The sequence below is a fragment of the Galleria mellonella genome, unplaced genomic scaffold (assembly GCF_026898425.1).
Source record: "Galleria mellonella isolate WM207_F2 unplaced genomic scaffold, CSIRO_AGI_GalMel_v1 utg90, whole genome shotgun sequence".
Classification (NCBI taxonomy): domain Eukaryota; kingdom Metazoa; phylum Arthropoda; class Insecta; order Lepidoptera; family Pyralidae; genus Galleria; species Galleria mellonella.
In genome coordinates this window covers 128,509-137,610 of record NW_026442172.1, presented here as the reverse complement: position 1 = coordinate 137,610, position 9,102 = coordinate 128,509, and positions in this window count along the sequence as shown.

The window sequence follows — 9,102 nt, the reverse complement described above, 5'->3', positions numbered from 1 at the left end:
AAGCCTAATAATGAAAAGACTTTGAACGCCTAGGACATGACACGCGCATTACCAACTCTTATTGCGCCCTTTTTAAACTAAGAAATAATATAAAATATACAAGAAAGTTAGAAGAATTTATCGAATACTGATAGACAAGCTTATAAATATGTAAATTTGATAATACTTAATTAGTACCTACTCGTATTTGCTCAATAGATATATTCATACAATAGGTAATAATACACTAAGTATTTTACATTTCTGACGAGTGTGCATTATTACTTTCATTTCTCTGCATGAGTGCATTTACATGATGGAAACGAGAAAGTTTAAAAAATAAACGAGAAATTTAATATCGAGGACTTTTCTATTATTATTACTAAATTCTTTTTATTATGTATACAACATTAAAAATAAGTACAAATTTTTGGGAAAGTAGTTATGACCTAAAAATACGAGCACATCGATAGTATTTTTTGTAAATAATATTCAAACATAAGCTAGCATGAGACGTTAATAAAAATGAACCCACGTCGAACATTTCTATACGTATGTAAATAGATGTAGCGTCAATTGTTTCATGCCTATTCGTCACTGTTGCATGCAGACTGCCTGATTATGAAGCTTATACGTTAGTTACAACAGTACAGTAGATATCATATTTCACGTCATACTGTCAGACAATCACAGAACTTTCATATGAATAGTATCTATTCTCCTCTCGTTTTCATCAAAATTTGTATGCGTGGTAAGTCCGTCGCGGTTATTGATGGGCCAACAATTCATCCTTTTTGGAAGTACAAGGACGTGCTCAAAATAATCTTATCGTAATGTAAGAAGAGTTGTACGAACGTTATTAACTTAGCCGAAATAGCGTGCACACTGCAAACAGAAACAATCACAAGAGCGTTCAGGTTCAGAGTATGCAATAACATTTCACATTCCATTTTCTCGTAACAAATTGCCTCCGTATTGGTTTGATATAAATTCGCCGACGATATTGTATTCGATAGATTTCGCGTAAACATAATTTCATAAAATATAATTTTATATTAAACTTTTGTGGCTCTAAAGGTTTACAGAAAAATAAATTTTATAAATTAGGGACACCATTCACAGAAATATAGTTTTAATCGTACATTAAAATAGTATCTAAATATTCACCGTAATTATTAATATTGAAGTTAATATAAATCGGTCACGTTGCTATTTCAAGAATGTTCTTGAGAGGAAACGGGTGGCAGCCTCCGGAAGCATGACGGGGCCCACTTTCATGGTTGTCGCACTGATGAGGGCGGGAGAACGAAAGGTCCTTCAATATGAACTTTGCTTTAATAAAAATAACTTGCGCATATTTTAATTATCAAGACATTCTTACTATCATAATACTTAACAGTAGAATTGCTTTTGAAAACACTTCTGTATAAAAAGCACGAAAAATATTAAGAATTTCTTTTTGTCATATTTATAAATAAAAGATTCTTATTATTACAATTGAAATAGCTGCATAAATTTTTTTAAAGAACAAAGTCTTAAATTATTTAATAACAACATCGTTATTTAAATATTGTTACTATGTTTACCGGTGTAGGATCCAAACGCAGTGATAAGCTAACGCATGAAAGGTCATCTTTTCAAATTTTATAGTCATAATTTATTATTGAAGTCACCCGTACAATAATGGTAATGGTTATAAAAGAAAAAGAAACGAAAGAAAAAGAAAGCAATTCGCGTTTTTATAATTTTTTTACTGCCTGTTGAAATACGACTTCAAAATTGTCGATGTACTGCGTTTGTTTGCTATGTAACTTTAATCAGGCGGTACGTTATAATATTTTTTTACAATAATTGAATAAGATTTCGGCGATAATAATAATTATAATCACAATTAAAATAGTATTGAAACATCTGCTACTATTTACATAACTATAATGGATGACTTAGGCAGCAGGCAACCTATTATTTCCCGTTACAGGGGGATTTTAAGGACGCCTAGTTGTCTACATCACAGGATGAATCCTGTTTTGCGAAAACTTAATTTGGAAGAATCTACGGACACTTTGTGATCTGTCAGTATTCGATTAAATACAAAGAATATAAAACAATCCCATATTCTGAACACAGAACTTGTTATTCCAGGAGAATTTTGGAAATGCTTTATTAAAAAGTACTAATATATATAACTAACAAGCGCCTATACAAAACTAACAATTTGTAGCTTATACTTTAGAATTTATATATACAGATTAATCAGTTTAACTTATTTTACATTCATACTTTTTCTACAACTCTACGGTATTTACGTTTACACTTTTTTATACTAAACATTCAATAAATAAAAATGCAATGTTTAATGGCAAAAACGACATATACCTACTTATCATGCATTTTATTATTATCCCAGAACAAGCAATATCTTTCAAATATAATAATATATACAAAGAATCAGCTCCACCGTTTCTTTTGCACCAGTCACATCAGAGTTTAACGTTGAGAAATGGAAGAAAAATGTTACATAGTGAATGTCACTAGGTGAAAAATAAATTCCTTTCACGCACACTACAGACTAATAAGAGTAGGTAAATGTCAGAGGCTGGTTACGACCTGATACGTGAATTTAATAATATTCCATACAGATGGGTATAATTAATATTATGCGGTGTGAACTCGAATTCAGGTAGGCATGGTGTGGCAGGACGACAGCGCATGCTTTGAGAAATTCTAATTAGCGCTAATGGAACTCGTTTACCAGAAACTAGACTAGCAAGAGCGCAACCCACCTTGTTAATGTTTTATAAGATTAACTAATATATAACATATATGATGTATTAAAGTATTAGGTACCTATACAAGTATACTAGCTAACCTATCTCGGCTCGGGGAGGAGGGATTGTTAATAATGGAGACTAAGGGCCCCATTGCTAGCAATATATCCAACCAGATTGAACTCCACGTGGTACCCCCTGGAAACCATCGTGTTGAATTGCAAGTGTATTCATCACGATGGGCTAACTGACCTGTTTTTTTATCCTCACCTGTCATCACCCACTGGTGCATCACCAGTGTATACCGAAGGCGCAGGCGGGGTACCATTCCATCATCACCCATTAAATAAAGATTATCTCGCCTTCGCGTGGATAAATAGAGTTAACTGTCACAAATCTTATCAATATATTCGCATTTTGGTGTTTCACAAACCTTTTATATCAAATATCAGGTAGTAGATAGTACACATTTACATTCTAGGTATAATCTGTGCTATTTTATACTCGACATATTAAGTAAATTTGTAAGTACTAATCATTAAATGTTTTTTTTTTCGAAATTATTTAATTAAAAACAAGCAAAACGTATTTGAATTTATTTCGAGAAAAACAATGAAAACAGATGAGAAAAACATAACAATAACAACTGTTTATATTTGTTTTTTTAATACCTTGCATAGTTCAATATTCCAATAAATTACTGCCGGCAGAGCTATTCAGAAAATAAACGTAGATAGCAATGTTCAGCTTCAAATTGATGGAGGTTAGTCACCCCGTCTCAGGAGCCTAGGGGGTGGGATGGCAATGAATGCCTAAGTGATGCATACGAGATCCATTCAACCCTGCTAAATGTTCGCTGGTAAACAGTCCGCTTTCATAAAACACGTGTTACCTAGTACCCTATTCTGCACTTAGAGCTGTGATACTGAATTTTAATTAACCGTTAGATACGTGACAAACTTGAGTACTGAAAAGTATTATAGAGTTAGAAGTTTGTTTTATATTATTATTATCATATTATTATTAATAATATGAAATTGTTCAACAAATCGTCATTAGACACATATAGTATTTGGTATATACGTAGTTTTCGAGATAGAGAAGGATACAGACTGTTTTTATCACGATAAATGAACTAGGGTCTATCTATGTATCTCTCTCCCGATATGTTATGATATACCAATACCCATATTGCTAAAAAATCTATACTTATAATAAATCTGTAGAGAGGTCAATTCTGTACATGAAATATATTTCCAAAATAACTATTAGGGGGTGATTAGCGATCGATACTGATGCCAAAAATGCAATCAGTAAAATTTTTGCCTGTCTGTCTGTATGTTCGTTATAGAAACAAAAACTACTCCACGGATTTTAACGAAACTTGGTACGATTATTCTCCATACTCCTAGGCAGATTATAGTATACTTTTTATCACGCTACGATCAATAGAAGCAAAGTAGTGAAGGGAAATGTTGGGAAAACGGGAGAAATTACTCCATTTTTAAGCTTTCGTCGCGTGTGCAGCCTTAATAGCCACTTTTTAAAATTTAAAAATGTCCAATCGTGCGACGCCGTGACGGGCCGTTAGTATTAAATAAAAGCATTTAGTCTAAAAAAAAATTAAATCGAAAGAATAAACAGCACATCAGATATGGAAAATAGAACAAGTAGGTGTTTTAGAATAAAAGGAAAACGCAAGAAAAAAGTCTAAAATTGTTCACAATTCATTCGTAATGATAAAGATTTTCTAAGACAAATTTCTTAGCATCATAGACGTCACATATTTACAGTAAAAAAATGAAGGAGTATGAAAAGAATAAGATTCGTTGCATGACACTAAATCCCTCTTTATATTTTCTAGATACAATAATACTCTTTTGATTTTTCCGTATGTCTACACAGGGTTATCCGGATTACAGGTGAACTAATAGTGTACTGAAGCAGGTAGTATTATGCTGAGCCGCACAGAGAATGTTTTAAAATAGAATTTTATTTTACACAAGAATTCCTTGATTTGTGAATTTTATTTTCTAATATTACAAGTAGAAATGCGAAACTTTGTAAAGATGTTTGACACTCAATATCATATTTTATTAACCTTATTTATTTTGATATATTAGAAATTACTCTCATATTTTTGGTTTTCTTTTTATTCTGTAACTAATTTCTAACTTTCCTCAAAGTTTACAGTACTTTTTAACAATATATGATGCATATCATCTAAGGTTTCGCATGGTCTTTTTTCGCATTTACTACCTGTACAATTCTTTATAATATTAATAGGATCGTTTTCCTGTTTGTTTTTTCTACAATGCATTAAAAGCTATAAATAAACGTCGAAAATAATGCTTGAAAGATTTTACATCGGCATAAATTATTCATAAATATTCAGTAGACTTTGTAGAGATTTAAGATCGGTACATTATAGGTGATTATACGCCTGTCTAATAAATAAAAGTGGCTTTATTTGGAGGAAATATTTAAGAAAACAACTGAATATTTCTTATTAACCGATGATTAATTTAAATTTTCTAGAGACATTTGTACCATAAGTAAAATAAAAGAACATTTTTCAAAAGTTAGAAAGAAATTAAAGCTGTACGAATATACTTTACTTTTGTTTTTTTTTTCAGCTGATATCTATAAATTCTTAAAAAAAACAGTCTAGATATTGTCTATTGTATTACTGAATGGTAAAATGTTTGATATGCTTTTTTTCTATTGGCTCTTAAATTTATTTATAAACATTAACGTATGTTAGGTTTGGCGTGAAACGGACGTGTCTTTGTCAACTCAGCTGTAGGCGGCTGTCACTACACCGGGTTTGGTGCCTTTTCGGCCCATTGAACTTGTCATAACTGAACTCACGGGATCCAGGCACAATGTTCGTGTGATCGTTAACAGCCACAATTTATGTAAAGGATGGTAGCGGTAATCAAGATCCAATATATAGGTTAATAGTAACAAGTTTTGTGCAAGTAAGTGTAAAATTTATATAAAAAAAAGTAGAAATTTAGTCGGAGACCAATTGGATTCTTTTGAACTTATTTGGAGAAGAAAATAAAATATAATAAAAGTTAAAGAATTAAGGTGTAAAATTAACCGATGTCACAGGTGGATAACGAGAGATTTTATGCACAAAATATCCGGACTACAAACACTGAATCGTGTGTCGTGACACAATTAATATGGATACAAAGTCAAAGTAAATCCTACAGGTATATTTTGCAAAAATGATTGCCAAAATCGGTTCAGAATTGACGAAGGTATCATGTAGCATACACACAAGAAAAAAATATAAGGGATTTGAGAACCTCTTCCTTTTGCAAGTCGCATAACAACTTCCAGATCAGACATCCAATTCAAATATATGAGATAAATTTATTTTTATGTAATGGGATATCAAGAAAACAGGGTCAACAATTCAGCATAGACGCAAACAGTCGTGCATGTTGTTATGTAGATACGTGCGCTCATTGCGTATGGATTCACGTCAGCGAGCAAAGGTTTCAGAGTGTGTGCAATTAGTTCCCTTCCATACATAGCTTCCAAAGGCTTTTGCGAGTGTTGGAGCTTAAAACATAAGCCGTAGCGCGCAAGCACCTGACTCGTTACACAATATTGATAGCCTTTTTAGAAACCGAATAAGGCATAACAGATGCTTTCCTTATTTATTTATGTATATCTATATATAAATTTAAATTAAGTATAGCAAAGACATTCAAATATTCCCAAAAAAATTGATATATTACAATTATGTATTTAATTAGTTATATTATTTTTAGCCATGCTCGCGATGTAGTCTCTAAATATATACTCGTAATATGCTTATCTAAGAGGATTTTACCAATTAAAAAAGACATAAATATTCTACCTGGCCTGATTTTATACAATTTATATTCTACTTTATTACCGTAAAAATTGGATACGCCATGTTTGTATATAAGGCTCATAATTTTTAGGCGTATTTCGATCCATGTTTCTCTTGTAAAAATACTCAATTTCACTGATAGATTTTTTTAGGATTCTAATGATTTCAGTACATCTTGTAATATGTATCTATCTTGTTTGTGTTGAAGCTTATGTATAAGCTTGTAATATGTTGTAACGTCAGATTCTGTAGCCCATTCACAACGTAATAACAGCAAATCCGGTAATCTCCAATAAGTAACTCTCAAACTCAAGCATTTTCAAATTAAGATATTATAAACGAGATATGTTTATCGAAAAATTTAAATTATTCGTTAAGAAATATTTATCCTTAAATCGTAACCATTTATCAAAATCTTAAATCACTTTATAGCTTTTAGTGCAGGTATAATATAATATTAGCGTTTTAAATAATAATGCAATTTGAAATAGCAAACAAGCTAACGGCCTACCTGATGAAAGTGGCAACAGTCGTCTATAGATATGAGCAGCACTAGCTTTACAGAAACTACATGCAATGTACTCGTACATGGCAATATCCCTCATGCGTTATCATTTTTTAATTTTAAAACAAAGAAGGTGGCTCTGTGTTACTGTAAATTTTTTAAGCTTCGTACTTTGTAATTTCGCTGCCATATCTCTACCCTCCAAATCGAAACAAACTATTCAAATAATAATATATAATAATAATCATGACATAATTCAAGAGACTTAATGAGATTAAGTCGCTAATAGTGATTTGATATTCAAAATCTATTCTGCAATCGATAGTTTACTTCCATGTTAGTCCAATATATGTGTAATTTATTAATACGGCATATTAATTACCGTTTATCTTTACAATACAATGGAGCAATAATTTTATTTTAATTACTTTTAAAACTACATACTCATAAATACTGTTGTTCAACCAAAAATGGACCCATCTTATAAAGTGAATTGGTATATAGTAAATTTAGAATTATTTTGCTACAGCAAACTACCAAGAACATTATTACACCTAATTGTATAAAACTGTTGTTGACGAAACGAAAGGATACGTCTTATCTAGAAAGCAATATAATATGAAGTACTTACAAGCGCAACTGTATTGTTGTTCTGTTGTAGCCACCTCAAGATGGCACTGGCGGTGGTGAAGTCTGGTCTCGGTGGTGGCGGAATGGCATGTTGCAGAGAACTGGCTAGCTGTTGAGCCAGCTCGAGAGCGCGACCGCGGGCTGCTCGACCCGACCCACTGTTGGTCGTCCCGCCAACTCCAGTTCCTCCCGCCTCTGATAAATAAAACATACAGTGAACGTACTATAAAAGATGATAACCAACAAATGGAAGAGAAGGGATCGTTAGTAATGAAGTTTGGAAATCTATCAGATCGACCGCCACGCGGTTTCCATGAAAACCATCGTGGTTAATTCTTATTGAATTTGTTACGATAGACCAACTGACTTGCTTTCGTTGTCACCTATCATCTCTTACTGATGCTCAAATATATCAATAGCGCAGGCGAGGTTACCGTTATTTTGTCTTTGAATTTTTAATTCATGACATTTTTATGCTATTATATTTACTAGCATTGGTATATTTTCAGTATTACGTACGGTTAATGACTTCGAATTCACCTTACATATTGAGCGAAACTCAAGTGATAGAATTTAATTGTGTCACTATTGTCTTTTTTAACGAAAATATAAATTTCATTATACAAGGAAAATAAAATTTATTAATGACATTTAAAAATTATAAGTAATTAAGATTGAATATGAAGAAAAGATAACACCTAAATCTCAAGCAAGGGAAAATAGTGATAGACAATAGAATACATAAAAATTTGCACTTTCTAAAATCTTCATTAATCCAATATTACACATACTAGGATGATAGTGGAGATAAACACATGCAAACCATATAGCTAAAAATAAATATTTTGGTCATGATATTTTTGGAGATACTTTTAAAAAATAAACTAACGAAATACTCAATCAACAAAACATTCCTTTTCGCAAAACAAACCCTTAACAATTCCATCATACTCGTATATGTCTTATCTATGAACTAAAAAGTACAAAACATTTATTCCTCTGTGCCATCTGCTAATGATAAAGTACATTAAAATACATAATAATGTCTCAATCGTTATAGGTAGGTACTGTTGCAATTTTATATACATATAAATGAAAGTGCTAGATATAAGCGCATAGTTTTCTTGGGCACCAAGAATCAAATCAATATCAGAACATTATCAACAACTGGGACAAAGCTGGAAGTTATTTCATGCAAGTTTAAAATGAAATATTCTAAATTAACGAAGTTGCTTAAGAGAGACGGCGTCATGCAAAAATCGAAGCTTCCGGCTTCGGTAGGTACTACTTTACAAATGAATTACGAGGTTCTCATCCATAATTTCGCCTCGTTAACTAAAGTTTTC